Source organism: Corvus cornix, chromosome 12 (assembly GCF_000738735.6).
Source record: "Corvus cornix cornix isolate S_Up_H32 chromosome 12, ASM73873v5, whole genome shotgun sequence".
Taxonomy (NCBI): domain Eukaryota; kingdom Metazoa; phylum Chordata; class Aves; order Passeriformes; family Corvidae; genus Corvus; species Corvus cornix.
In genome coordinates this window covers 12305610-12319003 of record NC_046342.1, presented here as the reverse complement: position 1 = coordinate 12319003, position 13394 = coordinate 12305610, and the positions used below count along the sequence as shown (strand labels likewise).

The 13394-nt window shown below is 43.9% G+C and overlaps 1 long non-coding RNA gene across 1 annotated transcript; it reads right to left on the bottom strand.

Annotated features, from left to right (window-relative positions):
- Positions 1-4797: 4797 nt before the first annotated feature.
- Positions 4798-11019, bottom strand: LOC109143325. The gene is made up of 4 exons (XR_002043392.1): positions 10880-11019; positions 10492-10596; positions 9620-9731; positions 4798-6128 (listed from the first exon to the last, which is right to left on the bottom strand). It is a non-coding gene; the product is annotated as an uncharacterized LOC109143325 (long non-coding RNA).
- Positions 11020-13394: the final 2375 nt, after the last annotated feature.

The following is a 13394-nucleotide window of genomic DNA, read 5'->3' as shown; positions in this document are numbered from 1 at the left end:
AAAAGCGACAGCTATTACATGTGCAAATTTCAGAGCAATTAGTCACAGAGGCAGAAGCACAGACAGGAGATTAGTTCTCAAGTCCTCACTCCCATCTGCTTCCCCACTGGAGCCAGCAGTTTTGTGCAGACCCAGGAGGTGAAGGCCATGCTCAGCACCACCAGCATGTGTCAAACCAATTTCCTTGCACCCACCTTGCTATTAGCAAGTGCAATGCCCTTCAGTCAACATCTCCCACAGCTTTGTGACTCTCAGGACTGGGTTCAGGCTGTCAGAGACTGGCCAAGGGGAAGGACTCAGAACAGGCTCATATCTAAAGAAACAGTTTTCTTTCTCCATTTCCCTGCAGCTGATATGATCGCACTGAAGAAAAAACACTAAGTGCATGTAGAAAGAGAACACAAATAGCTAAATTCTGTTCATGAGAAGATTTTTTTCCCTGACAGTGCTATTCTAGATGCATCACTGCATATTTGCAGTGGAAGATAGAAATACTTCTAACATTAAAGATAGTGACATTCTCAATTTATCTCACTTGTGGAAAGGTGCGTGTGGGAGTGTGAGTGACTCTTAGGAATATGTCCTAAGTAGTTTGATAAAGAATAGTACATATTTCTCCTAGGATTTTTTTTTAATAAAGCTCAAAATTGTAGTAGAAGATTCTTGGCAAGAGTTTAGAAAAAAACAACTTTGGGAAATAAATCTCATATTGTACTCCATCTTGTAGGATTTTTGAGTCCTCTATCTTTCTATGTAAAAAGACATTAAATTATTTTAAAAATGGAATCCAAATCATTCTTCTTCCACAACATTCTTGAATGCTTGATTGCTCCCAGTTTTGAACAAACCTGTGGCTACAGTTGTGTTGTGGCAAGGAAAACCTGTGCCTGAACAGCCAGTGTTTGTCACAGGTTTGGTCACCTGTACTGTGCACAGCAAAAGCCTGTACCACCAAACTCCTACTAAGAAGGAAAAAAAAAAAAATCTGGTTTTCAGTGTCAGAAAGGACTCTCGCTGTTGTCAGTTGAAATCTCTCCCCAGAGATGTGGGGAATTTTGACCCATTTAAGTAGAAACAGCCACCCCTGCCTGAGCACTTCAACCCTGACCCTCAGCTTTGCCCCGAGCCTGGGACAGCTCAGCCCAGCCCTGCTCCATCACCCATCCAGAGTTGGCAGCAACACCTCGAGAGCAGGGCAGGCTCCCAGCTCAGGCTCAGCACATGCAGAAGTGCCTCCCCACACACCAGAAGCTGCTCCAGTTCCTCACAGGAAATTGCAGAGTAAAAGTGCCACAGGGCACAGACAGGGCTCCAGATCCACCCCCCAATACAAGAGCTACAAATAGTCTATTTTCCTCTGGCTGACAATACATTAGCAGACACATTTTTGTTGTTCATGGATGCTCACAGAAGGCCTAAAGATAGCCTAGTATTGTCAACACAAAATGCAATTCAATTCCCTAAAAATATCAGGAATACAAGCTATGAAGAGTTTGTTTTTCCCCAGTAATGCACTTTTTCATTATTGCCCTGGATTAAAATTAAATTGCTAACATAAGGACAAGCAGATGAATCTGTGGTTATGATAGCATAGAAAAATGTCAATACAATGCTTGTACACTGTATGCTCCTTCAGTATTTAAAGATTCTTATCTCCAGAATAATATAAACCGAAACACATTGTGAGGATCTCATGCTATTAAATCAAGCAATGCTGCTCATATTGCTTCACTTCTGGGTGCTGTCAGCAGCTGGGCAGTGCATCACATTTGGAAATAAAATTTCAAGACTGCTTTCTGGGTTTCCTGCACAGGGAACAAGCATTGTCATTGCTCAGAAACAGAATAGGACTGTGTTTTCATGCATGCAAATCCAATCATAATGTTGGCAAAATATTGATAAAACCCCTAAAATTTGATATCAACCCTAATCAAAACAAGCCCATAGTAAGCCCTGGCTCACAGCATCTTTGTAGTGGGGGCAATGAGCTGTCAATTTTTGGTGACAGGCAAAATAGCAACTCCAGTTCTGAAACATTTAATAATATAATGACTTAAGGAGTCAAATGAATTGTATAATTTCTAATTCCATATAAAAATAAAGAAGTACTTGAGAAACAAACTGCCATTTCAGAAAAGGACACATTCATACATTCTTCCAAGGTGCTTTACAAAGACAACCTTTGCTCTGAAAATATCTTTCCTCTTCCCAGGGTAGCAGCACACAGAGGTGGAGGCTGCTGGCAAACTCCACAAATCTGGATTGAATCTCATCACCCCACACATTCTCCCAGACCAGGAGCTGGTCCTGACAGCTCCAGCTTCACCCTGGAAAAGTTCCTTTACAAATCCTGTTTCAACCAGTGTCAGTATTCTCCTTGGTTTCCCTTTTTAGCTGGTGAAGGGTGATTTAAGTTGCAAAATACATAATTTCACACGTTTCCAAGTAGTTTCATCACTAAACCTTCTGTAAATACATGGGACCAGTGATTGACAGAAGAAGGCTACAAAAAACAATCATTTTGGACCAACTAATTGGGAAACACTTCTGACAGATAATTTCATTTTTTCTTAGCAGCCCTATTTTCCGAGGGTTATTCCCAGGATTGTGCACAGATGGACTTTCCCCATGACACCAGTGGCTGGTATGGACACTTGGCAGTCCCAGAGAGAGAACTACCATGAGAACAGGATTAAAGCATGTGAAGCTGCATGAAATCAGGCTGTGGAGTGTCTGAACTCAGTGCAAACTGCATATTGCACATGCTGCAAGCAGCCCTGCTGGCTCCTGGGCTCTCTTAGGAGATCAGACAGGAAACCATGGCTTTGTTCTAGGAAAGGCGTAAAGGGCTTCAGAAGTCACATTACCAAAGAGCTCTGCAGGCACGGGCCAGAGTGCAGCATTTTGTTATGTGGTCTCACCTTGCTGGAAACACACTGTCAGCTTCTAAGGTAAAAGAATAGGGATTGGATTTATTTCTGTAAACCAAATCCTTTCTTGCTTTACTTGCTGGCCAACTGTTCAGGCTCATGCTTCTATATATTGCTGTTTGGAAAACATTAATCTAAAATAATATGGACAAAAACCTATTGCTGGTTACTGGAGTCCCAGGGGAACAAAAAAAGGAAAAAAATCTGGACAATTTCTGCTCTCCTGTAATGAAAAAAGTAAATGGAAGTATCAAAGTGACACCTCCATCTAGTAGAATTAAGGAATTGACTTTTCCTATCTTGAGTCAGAACACTGCAAAAAAATTCTGACAACCTCAGTTTAGAAAAGTGTCATAGGAAAAGCAGGTAATTCATTCCTCAGTGCAGCCCTTTAATGTATAAGAAAGTATACTTTGCAAACTAATATACCTACTGAATTTTACTCTACATGATTTTGTCTCACTTTTCACTTCCATGCTTTCACTAATTGAGCTTCTGTCTTTTGTTATTTGTACAACAATACCTCAGGGGATCATCTTGTTCTCTTTATAAAAATCTAACTAAAGTGCTCCCGATGTATAACCATGTCTTTGTATTAACTTGTGTTAGTGGGTGTACTTTAGCTGCATAGCTGGAACATTTAAACATACTGGAGAGGATGCACAGAGTATATAGAAATCTTGGATGGTGTTTACATAGCCTTCCCACACATTTTGCCAAAACTGTATTGCTCCAAGTCCTGTGACATGCTAAACAAAAACAAATTTGAGCACCAACAAGGGCAAACCTCAAGAGCAGAAACACATAGTATGTGGATACAAGTGTTATTTACCATAAATCATATGGCTGAGATCTTTAAAAGAAGCTCTTTTCATATATGATCTTGATGTTACTGAAAGGAGTCACCCTTCAGGATGTGATACTCTGCACAGGAGAGCTGAACATAAGTGCTCCACAATTATGTTTCATGAGACCTCACCATATGCCACACACAAAACTCATGTAGTGTAGAAATCAAGGCTCTATCCTGCAAGCAGCTATGAGAAAGCTCAGCCATATTCATGCAAGTCCTGACAAGGAGAGGAAAAAAAAAGAAAGTAAAACTAATTATTGAAATTTATGGGCTCAGGTATTTACATAATGATTACAATTAACAAGATGTTTATCTCCATTTTTATTCTTCATCTATGTGCTTGACATTTATATCAGTCATAGAAATTATATATTTAAAAAAGGAAAAGGTAATTCAGGTCAGCCAGGAAAAGCTCTTTGGGATCAAACTGGAGCAAGAGCTGCACAGAATGGAAGAAGCCCTTCATGCCTGTCTGCATTTAGGCTCCAGCATGGCAAACATCGGACCTGTGAGCTCCCAGAGATCTGGCCCTCAGCCCCCTCAGCCTGGCTGGAAATACAGAGGTGGCAGCAGACTCATGTTCCCACCAGGTGAGGATGCTGAGAGCTGAGAGTCCGCTCCTGCCTCAGAGCAAAGGCGACAATGGTGACAAATGGCTCCCAGGTAATCAAACAACTTTACCCAGTCAAAAGGAAACCTGCCCTGTGAGTGCAATCCATCTGGAGCAGCCCTTGGTGCTCCATGCTGGGGACAGCTCTGGGCCAGTCTGTGGGCAGAAATGACCTCCTGACCATACCCCACACTGTCCAGGTGTGCAGAGGGGCACCTGCTCCAGCAGGGCACAGGGCTTAACAGGTACTCAGCTCCTCACCAGCTGAGAGTGAAACCCTGCAGGGATGGGACATAAAAACCTATGAAGATGAAATCTGGAGACACAAGATCCCAGGGGAAGGTATCCATTTCCAAAAATATCCTCAGAGGGCCACTGACTCCCAAGTGCCACCAGAAGCCACATGATGCGTGCCATCCTCATTCCCGTTCCCTCCGCACCCACCCGAATCTGACGCATTCCTTGCAAATGAAGATAGAGAGATGCAATGACAGGGTTTTGCTGTGGAGAGTACACTCTGTTTACAGCTGCTGCTGTTGGATTTTAAACTGGGAAACAGAGACTGAGCCTCTTCTGAAGCAATAGTGAGAAAATACCTTTGCTCTTTCTTCCCCTCCAGGCAGATACCAAGGAATTCCTGACAGGACCGTAGTGAGGAGGCCGTGTTGGTGCAAATGGGCCACAGAAGTCCTTTGTGCTGTGTCACAGCTGGCCCTGGCACAGACATTCAGAGCCCCTTGTGCTCCACTTGAATGTCCTCTCTGGGACATTTTCTGGAACATTCCTTGGGCTGCATTCATCTTTACACTGCAAATGAGCAATCTTTGTCAACAATCAGTTCTTTATACATTTTGGCACCTGACCTACACATGGCACACCCAGTCAAACTGCATGATACATTAGCACTGCAAGGAAAGATATATATAAAATATATAATCTATAGAAACATATGCACTGTATTGTTTTTCCAAAGTCTGTCAGATCACTACATTACAACAGAGAGGCTATTACAGACAGGTTTAGTTAGCTGTGCATCATTTCACACCTTCATTACAATCTTTACTGGGAAAATGGATTGCTTTTGAGCCTCTCTCCATTCTCATTAAACTTCTACTCTTGCGAGGTGTCAGAACTGTAAAATGCTTAATACAGCCAGTTAATTATAACACCACTCACTACTTCAGCCTTTTCAATTACCCACGTTTCCACCGGCTGGAGCAGCCAAGCTCCCACCCAGGGTGAGTCAGAAAACCACTAACAAGGGAGACCAAGGGGTGGCCAGAGGATAACACACTCTGCCAGACCATGTGGAACCTGGAAAACCATCAGAAAGCTTTCCACCAGCAGCAAACAGCATTTCTTGGGAGGTGGAATGGGAAGTTTGTGATCATGCAAGGATGAAAGATGGAGATGCAGAGTTGTTTTCAACTTCCTTTGTTAATACTGGTAACTGAGAGTCCAACAATATAAACATTATTAAGGAAGCTGTCCTTGGAGTTGCTCAGGGTAAATAGAAGCACTTTGTCAGATGAAAAATTGGCAGAGATTAGCCTGAAATCACATAAACAACTTTGATTTCTGCTTCAGGACACAAGCTGCCAGATCGGAGTTACTTCTCTCCTTGTCACATTTGTGCGTGTATGGCAAGAGCTGCAGAAACCTCAGCTGATTGCAGCTCCCAGGGATCAGACACTGGAAGTCTCCTCCTGGTCCAATGGGCAACTTCCACTCCCTTCTGTAAAAGGGAAGAGAAACAGTTCAGACAGAATCTGACACTTATGCAGAGCAAACTGCACCCATGCCCCCCGAGTTTCTGGTGGTATTGGGGGGATCTGGTATTCTGGGGATGACATGAAGCTTTCTGGGGTTTCTGAACAGCACAAACACCGTGGTGATTGTAAAGCCTGACATACCTTCAACAACTGCTTCACAGGGGAATGAAACACCTCTGACCACCCTGTCTGACTCCCTCCCAGAGCCGCCCGACCAGCTCCCACCTGAGCTGACTCCAGCCTCTCAAAGAAACCTCAGTTTCAGGTTTCTCAGAGCAGCAAACCCACTAGGATGCAAACCAAGATTTTCCAAGGATAAATGACCCTCCTAGATTGTAGGCACAGCACATGGCTACACAAAGGTCACTGCTCTTCTTAGCTCTTTTCTCTTTTTACAAAAACAAAGCAACTAAGGATTTTTCAAGTCACACCTTGCTGTACAAATGAATATTTCATTCTGAGCAGGTAACTCTCAATGTATTTATGAGGAAAGCATCCTTGTGTAAAGGAACACCATGTTCCAGCAGAGACATCCCAAACACAGCTGAGAAAGCCATCTCCCTTATGAGGGATCAGAAGATCAGAGTGGTGTTTTATTAGTTGTATAAAAAGTATCTTTAGCTTTCAGTTGAAAGGAAAAATTTGCATTTAAATAGAAAGATTAATAACTGTAATACACAGAGCCCACACTGAATAATTTTTTTGTAACAGAAAATAATTCATATTTTTATATAAATTGTTCACCTTAAGTCAAGCTACAAAAAATGATAATCATAATATTTTATGGAACAATTCTAATCTAATACAGCTTTGTTGCATTATTATTCTCCAGTGTAAATAATGCATGTCTGCAGTTTTGAAAAAGGCTGGATTTAAAATACTTGTCTCTGAAAATTCAAAAGGATGTGTGCTTTTTGGTGTGTTTACACTGTGCATGAGTTTTACTTATTAAAATTAAAAAAGTCCTTCAGAAGGATAGTAACAAACCAGTCCTTCTACTGCAAGGACAGGCCAGGAGGTGATGCTTATGGAGAGCTTAATGAACTTTTTTGGAAAGAAAGTTTTTCTCTAGAACACACAGATTTGGGTTCACTCAAGTATTTCAACATGATACTGAACTGTTGAGTTGTTTTGGTCAGGTTTGAAACCTGGTCTTAAAACCTATAGAGTTCTATTTTGGCATTCTTTTGGCATTGAGGAACAGATTTTAATTTTATTTTGCCATTATTTTTACCTACAGCTATATTTTTTTAAACACTGACTCCGAGCCATAGGAAAACAACCTCCCTTTTTCCTTTCAATCTAGCCAAGCCTTTAAAAATATATAAGAACATTGATGTTTCAGAGAAAACTTCCAAAAAGTCCTCTAGGATCATCTTGAAGCATTTCCTTTTTTTGTCTGCATGCATTTTGCTTTAGTGCATTAGTTATTTTCCCAGTGCTCAGGAGGACAGCTGAGAGCAGAGGGTGATTGTCTCCTGGTTAGAGCCCCTGGATGGTCTCCTGGAGCTGTCCCAGCAGGGATGTCATACCCTGGGGGGCTGATGGATGCAATTTCTTCCTGCTCCATCTGGGCTGCCAGCCTCCTCCCAGCTCCCCAGCCCACCACGAGGGATGTGTGGGGGAAGCCATCAGGAAGAAGCCAGAGCTGCTGCAGTTGGGCAGAACAGCTGCATTTTCCATGCTGTGTCCTGGAGAAGAGGCCAGTGCAGCCCAGGGGCTGCAGCAACTGCTTGAAGCAGCTCTACTGTTGTTTTTTCACTGCTGGAAGAAGGCAATTCCTTTGCTTTCCCCTCCATGCCAGCAGACCTCTATTACACTCAAAGCATTTATTTTGCCTCTACCCAGGGGATGGCTCCTACATCCCATGGCCAATTGGCTCACACTGGCCACTGTCCCTAGGCACAGCAAACCTGGCAGGATGCCTCCAGGCTGGAAGTGCCACAAGCTCCTGTTTGCAATGGGAAAGGAGCAGTTTCTTCACTGGCCTCACTGTGAGATTCAGAATCTATTTCCCTCTGCAGCACAAGCACAGAGTGGGGAACTCATGACGTTTAATTTATCACTTCCTCATATATTCCAGTCTTTACACATAAAAACTTTTTAATTAGAGAAGAAGAATCAGGAGGTAGTTGCCTGGCGTTTCCCCAGTGCCACAGCGATAATAGCAGAAAGCAAACTCCCTTTTTCTGCTTGGAGCCACTGGCACCAATAATTACTCTCCCAAAATTCAGCTCAGGTTCCTCTCGCTGTTCATTTAATCTTTGTCACTCTTGCTGCCTTCCATTTCATCACTCAAGCACCGGGCAACAGGCACAGACACAATCAAGGAAGTTTGGAAGAGCCGCTGCTGGCGTAGAGTGGAAAGCCCAGCACTGCTGGAACCGAGGGCTCGACAGCAGACAATCAGCAGAAGATGCTCAAAAACACGGCGTGTGTCCATTAGGGAGCTCAGCTCTCTTTAGGCTCTAATGCATCTGGACTCCAGAGGCTTCAGGCTTCACTGTCACTGGGATATGTGCTACTTCCCAGCCTGCTTTTAGGTTGGATGGTAGTGCAAGGATCGAGATGTTCATCTTCCTGCTCTCACTCCCTGTGTCACCATGTGCCCAGAGCCCACAGTCTGGTGCCAACAGGAGGGACGCACTGGCAAGGCTGGCAGCTCCTGGAGAATCCCTCTCCATCATTGTAATCACAGAATTACAACACAAACTAAAGGGGTGCAGGAAAACACTATAATGTTTTAAATGCTGTACAGATACAAATGCACCAAAAACCTAATTTTAAAAGGTCCTTTAAACAGTCAAAATGAAAAGGCAAACCCTTGATGACAACTAGTGAAGAGCACATGAAAGCTAATGAGGACAAGCCCCAGCATTAGCAGCACACCCATCTAGAGCAGGGGAGGCTTGGGTGACCAAACACCTGATCTGCCAGTGCTGGCTGGGCTCCTCCTGCCCATCTCCTCCCTTTAGTTTGGCAGCTCAGACACTCAGGGGAACACAAAAGGATGTCAGGAGGTCAGGGGCAGCTTTTTCCCAGTAAGTGAGCTGGGCTTGGATTTGGTTGAGGAGGTGCTTTGTCTCAGGAGATTTGGTACCAGGGATGTGAGGTGGATGCATGGCAGCAGATCACACAGCTTTCATTGTCTGCCTCAGGACCTAATGACACAAACAAGTACAAGCCAAAGCATGTATCCCTAAATCTAAAAAAAAATCCCCTAATCCAAAAAAAAAAAGTCATGCTCAGGTAGGAATTTACGTTACAAATTTTCCCTTGTTGGAAAAGGCTTTTGGAGAATCTACACCACAGCAGGGCTGGTTTAGGAACCATCAGGGTGGTGCTGGGGGCTGGGAAGTTGAGCTGAGCTGAAGACAGGTCACCCACACACAGGCAGGGCTTGGGCAGGTCCCTTCACCCCAGTCTCCACAACAGGTCCAACTCTTGCTCCTACCTCTGTTCCCAAGGTGACGCAGCTTCCGGAGCTTCACAGGAGTTTGCAGCGAGGGGCAGGGGGATGAGAGTGCCATGGGTAGGGGATTTCTGCTCCAGGGGTGATGCCGGCACTGGAAAGGATGATGGGCAACTGGTTTAAATCCCAGTTCTTACAGCATGGTCCCAAGATGCTGCTGTTACACATTGCTCTCCTGTGGCAGAGACACCTCTGCCACCTGACACCTCTGCAAGTAAGAAAGAGCAACCCTTTCTCCAGCAGCTGTCATGCCTTCAGGCAGCTTCACAGGCAATTGTGGTCTAGTCACCATTTTTGCCTATTGAGAGGGCCAAGACTGATCAAATCTTTTCTATTTAAAACAGCAATAAAAGGAAACTAATTTTCTTGTGCACAATGTCAGTTAGCTTTACAATATTTTGTCATATATTCCTTAGCTACTCAAGGTTACTTCTGGAGCTTCTGAATGCAAATATTGCCTGACAAGAAGGATGAAACCAGATGATTTTTTTATCTCAGCTATACATTCACATATCACATATCCAAAGTTAACAGGTGACTCTCTTGTGTAAAGCCATTTTCTACTTTCCATGCATCCTAAATAACAGCTATGAAAATCCTTGTCTATTATATAGTAAGATAGTTTGCTGCCTTTATTTTTCTGACCACATGTGTATTGTACAAGCAGAGGACAGAGGCTTTCATGTTATCATCCTGCTCCCTGGTAATCTCATTCTGCAATCTCTGCTTTTTCATTGCCATTTTCAGATGTTTAATGAAGCAACACATGGATATGAGATACCCCTGGTATTTCTTTTGCCCAGTCTCTATCATTTTCAATCTCAGAACTACTGAATAAACGGAAATATATTTACCAGGCCTGCTTTGCACTTCCCGAACAAAACTCCTTTTGGAGGCAATGAGAAATGTGGCTAACATGGACAATGCAGGTTTAAGTCTCCTTTTTTTCCCCACACTGCCTGTGTGGAAGAACATAAAAAGAACACATTCACAGTTATTAGGCCTTGTCTGGTCTTTAGCCAAATATTACCATTAGGAAAGAGTGTTTCCTAAATGAAGAATCTTTGTTTATACTCCACCACAGCCATTCCCTTGTTGCCTTCCCCTTGAGACCTTGTGCAAGTACCAGCAAAAGTCCAAGACATAAATATGCCACACTCTGCACACAGGTGGGGATTTGCCCAAGAAAGCCATGCAAAAGCTCATTTCTCCCCATTTCCAGCTCAGAGCGGCTCCACTGACCTTTTCTTCCCACACAGCCATCTCAAACGACAGTAATGATCAGGCTTCCACACTGAAGGTCAGCAACATCAACCTTGTCCATTTTTTCCTTCCCCACAAGTTCACACACATCCTTCCGCTCCCCAGGATCACGCTCAGCCCACTGGTCTGCAAGAGCATACATTAGAGGGAATTTTAATGACTTGAACTCGTGCTGAACTTCCTCTTTTAGCTGCTATTTTAGTGATTTGTTGACTCTCCAAGGCTCATTCAGGACTTTTTTTTTTAGCCTTGACAGAGTAGATAGAGTAGACACGGATTTTATGTGCCAACTCTTCTGTATTTTTGGCACTCCACTTGTCACATAGCAGGTCAGTGAAATACAAGTTCAAGAAACAGAGGATGCCTCCCACGTATATCTGTGATGTCTCAAAGTAGCCTAAACTAATCTCTTCCTCTCTTCACCATTAGCAGCGATGCTAAGCTGGAAGCAACGGCTGAGGATGCTTTAACAGCCACACAGAATCCTAATAAGATCTACTTAAATTTATATGGTCCATTTCAGGCTGGCTGGTTGGTTCCTTAGTCACAGCCTCACAAAAGGAGCTGAGTACACTGCTTCATTTTTTGTGGGCTTTTGAATTATTTTAGCATTGTCTCTGATTTTTGTATCAGCCATCTGCAAAGTGTGGCAGGATGTGTGTAAACTTCTATGGCACTTGTTGTACTTTCTCCATTATTATCAGATGGGAAAGAAAACCAAAGTTAAGGGAGATTAAGGTCAGCGTACTCTCAACATCCAATCGCTGCATAATCCACTGTGTTATCGCCAGGGAAGATTATCAGCCTTGATAGGAACCATTCTTTGAGCCATTCAGCTCTGTTGAGGCCCACTTCTCTGACAGAATGGTATTTCTGTTCGACCTGAAGGCAGAGAAATTGTGCATAAATTTTCCACCACGTCCCACTAATGTGCAGCAAGTGACTGTGCAGGACACGGGAGAGGCACTTCACTGCAAATCACAGCTCTGCTCTGTGCTCTGCTCTGTGCTGCTCTGGGCCAGAGCAGAAGGGATGCCAGTGATGTCCCACTGATCATTTGGAGACAGCCCTGCCCCCCCCCCCCCAAACTGCTAAAACGCCATGGGGATGAAGGAGAGAGAAGAAGCTGCACTGACCAAGGGGCTTCCTACCAGCCAGGAAGGTGTTCCTGGGCAGGATGAGGCCTCACAAGGCACAAATCCCATGCTGTTTCTTGCAAAGGGCTAACAGGCATGATTTTTTTTTTTGATGTTAAGTGGTTCAAAGAATTATTTGGGGAGGGTGAGGCACAAAGTGCAGTGTGCTTGGGATGAGTGACTCCATGCTCTGCCTCCGCTCTCCCAGCAGAGATGTGTGACATTCCAAAAAATACCCTGAAACACATTATCTCCTAGCAGGAGCGATGAATCTCTCTCTAGCAGGACTATAACTCAGCAGATACGCTTCATCTACCAAAGTTCAGTAAGGCTGGGCCCCACGCTGCTTCTGAGCAGCACCACATTGACCTGTTAATAGTCTCTGCATGTCTCTGGGTGATGGGTGGAGAGCAGAGACAGGACCCAGCAGATGCTGGGCTCTGCCATACTTTGCATGGCTGAAACACCTCTATGGTCCAAGAGCAACCAGAATATCCCATATTTCAGGATGATATCCCCCTGTTTGTAGTTAACATATAGAAGTAGAAGTGTTTTCAAACTATCTTAACTCACAGTTCATTATCCACTCCCAACAAGCTGATGACTGTTGCTCTTCCAGAAGTCGTCTCTTAGCAACAAAAAGGCTCATCAGCTTAGAGGACTCCCTCCAACTCCATGCTGGGGGTTCACATGGGATCTCAAAGGAAGGCAAGATGGAAGAGCAGCTGCTGACCCTGGGCAGGCAGCATTCAGCTCCAGGAAACTCCCTCTCAATTATCACATTGTGCACAAGTGAATGAGGGATATTCCGCTCGGGTGCCCAGGAGGGGACAGAGGAAGAGGCACCTTCTCTTTCCCACAGGAAGATCCACCATATACTCCAGGAACCAATGCCTCACTGCAAGCCTCTGCCACAGAATCTGATCCTTAAAAATTCCTGCAGGCCTACAGCAGTCAACAGCTGCAGTTCAGGCCATAGAAAAATGCCCGACAATGACTTGTAATTCGGTCAGAGGTACCAAACCTATACCGAACCAACGCCTTAATTTGCTCATGGGGCTTTTGAATCACTTGCAAGTTACTTGTGTCACGCCTACCCCTTAATAGCTCAAATTCCACAGCTCCTTTCCATGGATTTCCACTTCTTTTTTGTTTTCAATGACTTGCGATTGCAGTACTCATCTTCTGTATCCGTATTTTAAATATCGTGGGTATCACATGGGGCAGGAACGGAAACCTCAAAACTGATTGATCTGGAACTGAGCAAATGACCAACCGAAGCCAATACTGTGGAAGGAATCAAAATAACACAATTACAGCAAGCTACAAGCAAAGGTGGAATAAAAATTCATAAAATA